The following is an 11,073-nucleotide window of genomic DNA, read 5'->3' on the forward strand; positions in this document are numbered from 1 at the left end:
CCATAAACACCCTGACCCTCCACAACAGGCAGCCTGCACGCAATCTCTGCCATAAACACCCTGACCCTCCACAACAGGCAGCCTGCACGCAATCTCTGCCAGTGAACACCCTGACCCTCCACAACAGGCAGCCTGCACGCAATCTCTGCCAGTGAACACCCTGACCCTCCACAACAGGCAGCCTGCACAATCTCTGCCAGTGAACACCCTGACCCTCCACAACAGGCAGCCTGCACGCAATCTCTGCCATAAACACCCTGACCCTCCACAACAGGCAGCCTGCACAATCTCTGCCAGTGAACACCCTGACCCTCCACAACAGGCAGCCTGCACAATCTCTGCCAGTGAACACCCTGACCCTCCACAACAGGCAGCCTGCACGCAATCTCTGCCAGTGAACACCCTGACCCTCCACAACAGGCAGCCTGCACAATCTCTGCCATAAACACCCTGACCCTCCACAACAGGCAGCCTGCACAATCTCTGCCAGTGAACACCCCGACCCTCCACAACAGGCACCCTGCACAATCTCTGCCATAAACACCCTGACCCTCCACAACAGGCAGCCTGCAGGCAATCTCTGCCATAAACACCCTGACCCTCCACAACAGGCAGCCTGCAGGCAATCTCTGCCAGTGAACACCCTGACCCTCCACAACAGGCAGCCTGCACGCAATCTCTGCCATAAACACCCCGACCCTCCACAACAGGCAGCCTGCACAATCTCTGCCAGTGAACACCCTGACCCTCCACAACAGGCAGCCTGCACAATCTCTGCCAGTGAACACCCTGACCCTCCACAACAGGCAGCCTGCACACAATCTCTGCCATAAACACCCTGACCCTCCACAACAGGCAGCCTGCACGCAATCTCTGCCAGTGAACACCCTGACCCTCCACAACAGGCAGCCTGCACGCAATCTCTGCCATAAACACCCCGACCCTCCACAACAGGCAGCCTGCACGCAATCTCTGCCATAAACACCCTGACCCTCCACAACAGGCAGCCTGCACACAATCTCTGCCATAAACACCCTGACCCTCCACAACAGGCAGCCTGCACAATCTCTGCCAGTGAACACCCTGACCCTCCACAACAGGCAGCCTGCACAATCTCTGCCAGTGAACACCCTGACCCTCCACAACAGGCAGCCTGCACGCAATCTCTGCCATAAACACCCTGACCCTCCACAACAGGCAGCCTGCATGCAAACAGCCCCTGGGGACAGCCCTGGGACGGCGGCTGCTGCCAGGCCCGGCTCCAGAACCGCCCGGGGCAGCGCTGGGCGGTGCTGCAGCCTAAGCCTGCCCAGGGACTGTTCCAGCAGTCACCGGCACGGGCAGGGATGCTCCCGGTGTAGGAACAGTCCTGTTAGCAGAGGGACAGCGACTCCTTCCCTCCCCCCCTCCCCCGTGCTTAGGAGAAGCATTTCTCGTGTGCAGAACACATGTGAGCAGCCATTCTCACTGACCCACCCCTTCTCCCATCCCAAACCATCTACCCTGCTGCTCCCCCATGCAGAAGAGCCATGGCAAGGGCTGCTAAAGCAATGGGAATGGTCCAGCTCGCTGGTTCACCAAGTGCTGAAGGGCAAATCCACCTCACAAGTCAGGAATGGATGCAGAATGGTAAGAGCATGGAATGCTTCCCAACCTGTCCCCACCTCCTGTGAACACAGAGACCTCACTGCACAAACATGTCCAGGGATACCTCATTATTTTTTAAAGTCATTTAGGTGGCACTAATGTCAGGAGTGCTTGAAAACACAGCCCTGTGCTCCTGCTCCAGCAGCCTCACAACCTTGTTATCATCTCATTGCAGGGGTTCCATGCTGTTGTCTCCTTATCACAAAAGTTCCAGACCTTCCTGGTGTTTCTCATGGGCAGCTCCTCAGAGCACTGACACTTTCTTCTTCACAAAGCAGCAACTGACTCCACTTCCCTCCTCACCCACCCACCCCACTGGTTTATAGCACTCTTCTGCTCACTGGTTACACCTGTGGCCTGTTAAAGTCAGGCCTGTTCCTAATCTTTGATAATTGGCCCAGCTGCAACTCCTTAGGGGTGAGATTACTTTCTACACTATCTTTATTTTCTTATATTCTATCCCCCTACACCACCTCAGCAGTTCTTCACAAGACTAAGAAATGGCCCACAAAGCATATCTTGAGGCTTTGGCTGCAGAGAGAATGCCTGGTTTTCTAACAGCCACTATTTTGATACTCATAACCTGTGACACTCCAATCAATTTGACTGGAAATATATTTTAATTAATAAAAAGAAAAATAATCCATTCCTTTGTCTGATTCACTAGAAAAAATATTCATATTGGCTTCTACAGCAAGAGCTTGGGTAACAATCTTATACAAACCTCTGTGAGTGCACGTGTGTGTTTATACAAAACCCTCATCAGTTTAAATTGTATTTGCTGTTAAGAAGATCATTTACCTTCTAATAAATCCTAATTAGATCATAGGCCCAAGTGTACTGAGAATAAATGTGTATTGACAAGCATATTGAGTACTGGGAATTCACAGGGCTCCTCGTTCCAGCTGGGATCTGTCACTACACGTTGTGTGTGTAGGTGCAGAGCACGAGCAGCGCCTGACCTTTCCCCAGCTTGTGCACAACTCAGCAGGTTGCTAGAGCTCCCTACCAGGAAACTTTTGGGGATAGGAGAGGAACCCAAGCTGCCATGTGCCAGTGACTCAGAGATGAAAACTGCCCATTTCAGAGTTGTTCTTGTGCCTGGAATTTGAAGGAGCCCGCTCCTTTGCTGGAGGAGTTTGAACAATTCATGCTGGGGATTGCAGTCCACCCACAGCCAGAGGCAGGCAGTGTGTTTTGTACAGGTTCCCCAGGGTGCTGCAGGGGAGCCTGCTCAATTCCCTGACAGAATAACCTCTGCTCCCTCCACCCCAGAGATGACTGACATAGGCCTGACTTTGGGGCACTGGGCACTCACCTGTTTGTGAAAGGCAGGCTCAGATGACCCTCGTTCTGGGCAAGGGTGGCAGGCTCAGGGGACAGGTGACCTCCCTAAAGCTGCTGCCCTCTCAAGGACAGAGGAACCTGCCAGCCTGAAATGGTGCCTGTGGTCAAGGCAATGCTTTGATGTGCTATCCCTGAGGAAAAGCCTCCCTGGCAGCAGCTGAGGTTCCCCTGGCCCTGCAGGAACGTGCCTGTTGTACACCCCAAGCCTGGGGCAGGTGCTACCACTGCAGTTTGGTAACCTGAGAGCCACCATGGATGTGCTGCTGTGAAATACCACACATGGTGCAAGAGAGGGGAGGGCTGAATCCACTCCTTCTGAGTCACTCAGGTCTGTATCCCGATTTAGCAAGGAGAATTTGGAACTTCTTGATTTTTATCTCCTTACTATCTAATTTTGTGAAGATTTCTTGCAGTTTATGACAGGCACCATTGCTTTGCAGTACATCTGAAAACAGACCCTGTTTTAAAAAAACCTTAAGCTTTATGGATTACTGCAGCCCAAAGCCATCCTTAAGACCGGCCTAAGCCTACAGTGACATCAGCAGATACTGTGGAGTGATACAAGAGGATCTAGGAAAAGAAAGTGTTGAGATCTGCTCCAGCCCCAAGCCTAATCCATGAACCTGATGCCTGCCAAGGTTTAGAGCTTTGTGTGCAGAGGTTATGGCAGGACTGCTCTGTGACATGAACTGTTGTGTGGTAGTAAAAAGATTCCCTTTGAAAGCTCAAGCACAATTCAAACCAAAGCACAGATGCAGATTCCTGCTTGGCACCTGTGCAGAAGGGCCATGTGGATGAGCTCTGTCTGTCCATCCAGGCATGCTGAACACACCACCTGCACGGCACCTGCATGGCCCACATGCAAGGGAATTTCTGGACTCTAGAACTATAGCTTGGCCATACCTTGGAGGTGCAAGAATCCATTCCCTGGCTCCCTGGTGATTGCACAGAAGGGAGAGGGATCCAAGGGCCTCCCACAGAGCCCCAGTGGGATCCAGATGTGTTGCCATTCCCATCAGTCAGGATGATCAACAGGCCAGCACTGCCATGGGGACACTGCTATGTGACAATCCCCAATGTCCCACAGACAAGCAAGGGGATGAGTGTGGGGCTCAGACAGAAGCTGGCAGAGAGCAAAGGTACCATGACCCTCGACTGTCATGCTGACACATAAAAATAAGCCAAGACAGCAGACTACAGGTAAACTTAAACATGTCAGGCTGGGAAAAGTGGCAATTCCAAGTAGGTCAGGTCCTGCTGTCTCAGGACAACAATGTCCATCAGAGGAGCAAGGGCAGTGATATCAAAATCTCAGTCAGAACCTAGAGTCTCTCAAATGATGCTGATGCTCTTAAAAGACTTTACCCCCAGTAAATGGCAGCACAGTGTGCAAAGGAGTCCTGCCCTGTGGGAAAACAGAGCTTTCCACAGCAGAGGAGCCCCAGGCTTTGAATACGTTGTACCTTGTTTTCACATCTGTCCAGAACTGGACACCTTTGGATTAAAACATTCCCAGGACACAGCTTGGGGTCAAACTGTGAAGCCTGCACTTCCTGTGCTGTGCAGGCTCTTTCACAGTGCTCCCATGGGCTGCTGTACTCCCCAGGGGATCACTCAGTGGCCAGGAGCAGAGGCTGGGCTCACTCTCCCGAGGGAGGGCAGCGCTCAGATGTAGGTCTGGGGGAGCAGCTCTTTGAACCTTTAAGTCATTCACACAAGAAAGCAACTCTGACAAAAGCTGTGGAATCTTCTGAACACCTCTTCAGACAGCAGAACTGAAAGACAGACTTCCTCTCCTGTGTCATTACACACACACCCTGCCCCAGAATCAGAGTTTAAATCAAGTTCTTTGACACACATCAGAAACCTTGAGTGTAGAATTTCTGAGACACCAAAATCCTTAAAGACAGACCTAACACAGACAGCCACTGTCAAATCATTTAATTGCTTTCATCAATTGAAAGTATCTTTTGATTCAAGAACAAATGCTTAGCAAGACCTTGGTGAGAAGAGACATAACCTTAGGGCTGAAAAGCAGAGCAACATGTATAATTTTCCCCTTTACAGATAAACAGCCCTGCTTTTTAAGTAGCTCCTGAGAAGGACATCTAAGCATTGCTGCTGTGAATAAAGCAGACAGTTCACAAGACAACCAGTTCCTGCCTGCATGCATAAGCCTCACGCCAGCAAACCTAATTGAAAATAATCTGTGATCGACGCTCTGCATTCTTCAGGAAAAGTGCTTTTATCCCATCTTTTCCCATCTCTCCTCCTCCCCTCCAACCTTAAATGAATCACATATTGAATCACTGCAGCATGGCTGTATTTGATCATGATTTATAGGGCACTGTCTGCCTCACTCAGTGCGCAGCCTTTGGAGAGAGGAGGTATGTTGGGCAGGGAAGAACAGGCTGTCAGCACCCAATAAATTATTAGTAGCAGCCACTTCCTGAAGTAAAGACCAATATAAGATCAGCCTTCTAAGTGGACAGGTGTACAGGGGTGTCTTGCATCAACAGCTTGCCTGGCACGTAATCCAAATTCTTAGTAACTGCAATCCAATGTGGCACAAAGAAGAGAAGAGAAGAGAAGAGAAGAGAAGAGAAGAGAAGAGAAGAGAAGAGAAGAGAAGAGAAGAGAAGAGAAGAGAAGAGAAGAGAAGAGAAGAGAAGAGAAGAGAAGAGAAGAGAAGAGAAGAGAAGAGAGGTTTTACTGATAGCTGTTAATAAATCAGGGAGGAGCTCTGGGCACTGCAGAGAATGAGCAGGGACTGGACCCCACTGCTTGCTGCCCTGGGTACCAAAGCAAAGATTAAGATAAATCTCCTGCCCTTGTTTGACAGGAGGGTGCAATATTTTGATCAGCAAAACTTCCAAATCTGCAAACTCAACATAAAGTTGCATGCAAGAAACATTGATGTAAGTTTTAATAATCTCTTCTCCATCATCAGCATTCCCCAGCCTATTGTTTCCCTGCTTCCAACTTCCTTCTTTCCAGTTTTCTCCATGGCAAACAAGTCTAGCAGCAGCAGCATGTTCAGACTTCATTGCAGCTCACACATTGATAGTGGTACATACTGATCTGTAGCAGTCATGCTGAAGCTGGTCCTGCACCACAAGAAAGGCATAGGAAACTATCCCCAGATAGCACCACATAAGGATTTTTTAGCTCTATCCTACCAAAAAGAGGGACAGTTAGCCTGCTTTTGTCCTCCACACTCTGACAGTGAAGCAGTGACAGCAGATGGAATACTAAGGGCTAAGAAGGAACTTCAGAGCAGCTCCATGACAGCTGTGTGGTAACTGCAAAGCTCTTCAAAGATGTTTTCAAAATGAACCAAACAAGGGAGATGAAGAGAAGGGGAGCAATGGGTCTGCCTCCTCTCCCTCAGCACAGCTTCCCTGTGCCCAAGGTGTTGTTTGAGTCAGACAGAAGAGCACACCCAGGTGCTTCCAGGCACACAAGAGGGCTGGTTACTCACTTCTGTCAGAGAGAGACAATTCATTCCTGCAGCATCCTGAACAGCCCCAAGGCCATGACGCCAGCCAGGGGTTTGGCTGATTCCTACAGCCTCTGCACCGTGGGGTGTTTTGCTGAGCACCACCAGAGGGCTCAGCACAGTACAATATACCAGAACAAAGGTGCTGACCCCAAAATCCCACACCTAGACACAGTGATTGGTCGGCAAACCCTCTGATTAGATCTTTACAAATCCCAGTTCTTTTTAAAATATGCTCACTTTTCAAGAGGAGTCACTGCTTTCATCCCACAATCACCTGGGGAGAATGATTCCCTGTTGCTGTTTAGAGGGTCAAAGCTCAGTATCCAATGACCTTCAACTCTTCATGAATTAATAAAAATACATGTTGCAGTCTTCTAAATACACTTAAGACCAGGACTCAATGACTGAGAGCCGGTAACTCTTACAAACCCCTGATAAATGTACATTTTGTCTACTTTATATATGGCAACATAAAGTATATTCCTCCCTGGAGCTCCACATCCTACTTACCTATGCTAAATGTCTCCAATCCCATCTATTCAATTGCATCAACGATTTCTGAGAAATCTCTCTTACAAGTGAATTTTTCATCCTGACTTCTGAGTTCTGTGTGATGTCTCTGACACTAAAAAGACAAAAGTTGGGCCCTTGGGGTCTTGTCAAGAGCTAATGTAAGACAAAATGCTTGTAAGCTTTGATTGAAATACTTCCTCTCTCCCAGCACCAGCTAATGATTCTGAACCGCCTTGTTAAGTGTATACTTCCCTACCTTGAAATAGATACTGTGTCAAGTAGGATTTATAGGTGATTTAACTCAATCATGCCTTCAAAGAAGCTTCAGCAGCTCCAAATGCTGTTAAAAAGAGCAGGGAACATTCAGAGGCTGAGCCAGGGTTAAAGAGAGCATCTCTGATCACCAAAGTGATGAAAAGTGGTCAAGAATGGGAATCACTGTAACTACTTGTCCCAAGCTATTGTCTTTCATATTGGAACTGCCAGAACATGCAGGATTTGGGGATGGAAATGACAGCTTACTATTCTGAGTCATCACCTGGTGCTTGGAGAGAAACAGTATTTGAATTAAAGCTTTTAAATCATTTGGTTTTACAAGAGCATTTCCCTAAAAGGACAGTGGTAGAGTGAAGGAAATGTCCACTGCACAGGAGAAAGGCTAAAAAATCCCCTGAATCCCATGCTTGGCTGTGCCAAGAGCTGCTTTGTGACAGCAGGCAAATCCCTTCACTCCTCTTTTCATTTGTTTTCCTTTCCCACTGTACATCTGCCTTGTCTATTGGGAAAGAGAGATTTATGAGTGTCTTAGGGATTTGGTGATGCAAGCACTTCTCCTCTCCAATCTTGAGAGGAAGGTGAAAACCCCACCCTTTGGCTCCAAGGCTGCTGTTGCAGAGACTTGTACAGCACCTGCAGGGACCTCAGTGAGGACTGCAAGGGGAGATCATGAATGTCTGTAAGCCCATCAGCACTCCCTGGGCTGAGGCATTCACAGGGAAACAGAGCACCATGGCTGGACCCTCAAAGTGAATGGGGAGGTGGGAGCAGAGACCAACAGGGGAACAGAGCAGCAAGTGCCACCACAGGTCCCTCCAACCCCTGATTCTGTCTGTGAGAGCACTCACACAGCCAGGGATGCTCACCCAGGAGACTCCCCCAGCTGTGCATTCCCGAGTGGTGAATTTTGTGAGCCTCAGATGGTGCCTTTGCATTAAACACTCTCAGAGGGATTTTATTCTTGAATTTTCCAGTCTCTTGAGGCAAGTTAAAATGACCTCTTCTAAAGGAAGCAGTGAAATATAATCCAGCAAGGCAATATAATGCAAGACAAACTGGGATTTATAGGTGATTCTGATAGGGCAGAAAAACAAATGATATTTGCTGATCACTGACTATTCAAGGTGGTGTTTCAACATCTTTGCAGGAGACACAAGCAGCAGAACTTCCTGAAAGCTGAAAGCTGAAGGCACTGAACTGCTTTAGGAAGAGCTCAGAAGTTCACAGCTCTGGCAGCCCACGAGTGTCACCTGTTTGTAACCCCTGGAACAGTTCTGTTCCCAATGGGATTTCTCTGAAGCCAGTTTGGAGCTTGCCTCAGCTGAACAGAAGGGAAAACCAAAGCCTCTCCTTTCCTGACATGATGCATTTATTCACATGGATTTTAGTGTGATCCCCTCTCCTTAGTGAAAGCCACAAGCACAAAGAGCTGTAAGGGACAGGTCCCCTGAGAGTCCCTCTCTTTGTACTCTCACCTTTTAGGCACTGCACACGTGGTGGGAGATATCTCCTCTGGCCAAACCAGGTACCAGTATCCAGAGATGTGACAGCCAATTTCTCCTGAATTTTAACAGGGTTTGGCCAGGATTAACATCTCTTATTTCATGCAGGAAGCTTGTGACAGAAAGAGAATTTAAACCTGAAACATCAATATAAAAACCTTAAATCACTCAAGCTATGCCTTCAAACACTAATTCCATGCTGGAGCAAATCTGCAGTTGATTCCAAAGGTGCAGACCATGCAGTGCCAGGATTTTTCCCCACCCTGTGCCACTCTCCCTTTGCCATGCTTCCATCCCTAATTTAACAAGGGTGCTCCCAGCAGTAGATTTCTTTCTCTAAAAAGATTCACACATGAAGTAGCACCAACAACTGGTGTGGTCCAAACTGTGCTCAGGAACACATTGTATTTACCTCTCCAGCATTCCTGGAGAATGAAGACAACATTCTATCAGCGTTCATCCTCCTAATCATAAGCCAAGATGAAATGTTAAGCCCTGAAGTAATAAATTTCATCCAAACTGAGAGGGATCCAATTTAATGTATTCTGCATTTAGTGTAAGAGTCATCTGGAGATAAAGGACAGAGCTCTCATCATCAGAAAGAGATGAGGAAACAGCTTTGGTGTGGAGATTCTGGAAGGCACAAGCAGGAGTATCATGACCACAGACTTGTCTACACGGGGGCAACTTGAGGACACTGATTGAAAGTTTAATTTGAATTTAGGGAGGGGTTCTTTTAAACTGTGTTAAATCCAAACAACTGTTTTCAAGTTGTGGCCACAAATGGATTTCTCTGCTTTCTCTTCCAAAATTGTCCTTTATTTCTGAAGTGCTTGTTCACCGATGTATAAAGCAGGCTAACAACATCATTTTGAATTCATACCTACAGCTAATACCAATAATTCTTTTTTCATTCTTACATATGGAGACGAAATTTCACTTTCCAAATTTATTACAGCGTATTTCTGTTATTAATAATTACTATACCACCAAGTTGCAGCTGAGGTCAAGAACTAATTGTGCCAGGATTTATGTAAAAACACAGTAGGATTTCATGGCCAGATTAGGGGTCAGAAGTGATGATTCAGAATGTTTAGTGCTGATCTCATGTTTAACATAGGTCAAGTTTTCTATGTGTATGCCACTAACTTACTTTTGGCTTGAATTTATTTTCTGAAAAAATGTAATTCATTTCTGAAGAAACACTTCACATGGAGAACCCACTCTTCCCTTTGACAGTTTGTTTTATCTCCCTCTAACCAACATTATATTTCACAATATTCTGCCTCTCATTTGAATTTGCTGAGGTCAGTTCCAAATCCCAGTGCTTCCCTGTTACACTTTCTTGTCAGGAATTAAAGCCCTTTTAACATGGGTATTTTCTGCCTAAGTAGTTCTCTCTGCTGAACAACTTCAACATTTTCCCCCACTGTAATTTATTTTTGGTTCTTATCAAAACATAAAACACAGCAGGGCTTGTGCTGTAAATAGAAACAGTCCAGTCTCAGCTCATATCCATCACTGAATTTAATGGCTATCACTGATTTACATCACAGGGAACTCTGGCCCATGTAAACATATGGAGCTAGAGATGGACAGGGTCTGTCTATTCAGCTTCTTTCTGTAAACTAAAGCTGCTGCTACCAGGAAAAGAGGGTTATGGGCCTACATAAGTGTGTCTGTGTATTAAAATACGGATGTGTGTGCATGGCATTCAACTGCAGCTCTGCAAAAGTGGGATATTGTCACATACATTGATTCACAACCATTCAACAGGGGTCTCAGCATGATCCAATCTGGTTCCCATTGCAGTTGATAGATCTGTCATTCCCTTTGAGTTTTGGAACATAAATCCTGTCTCTGTGCTCCTTCTCTGGCAGCCATGAGGATTGCATCCACCAGTGCAGAAGCTCTCCAGCCTCTGGCACACTATGAACATCAGCCTTACTGGTAGGTAACTGGGAATGAGGCTTGGACACACGAGGAGACCCTGCTGAGGGGAGCTGCCTCCCATGGGACATCACCTCTCTCCCCCACAGGGAAGTGAGTAGGAGAATCTCAGCAGATCATCGAGCTGCTTCTCCCCCACATACACCCACAAACAGAAACCAAATAAATCCCATGCAGATCAACTCAAACTCAATTTCCACTGAATATTGAAAAACACATAGTGGACAAAATGAGAGTAGGTTTAGATTAGCTACTAGGAAGAAATTCTTCCCTGTGAGAGTGGTGAGTCCCTGGCACAGGTTGCCCAGAGAAGCTGTGGATTCCTTATCGCTCTAA

Source organism: Molothrus aeneus, chromosome 3, assembly GCF_037042795.1.
Source record: "Molothrus aeneus isolate 106 chromosome 3, BPBGC_Maene_1.0, whole genome shotgun sequence".
NCBI lineage: Eukaryota > Metazoa > Chordata > Aves > Passeriformes > Icteridae > Molothrus > Molothrus aeneus.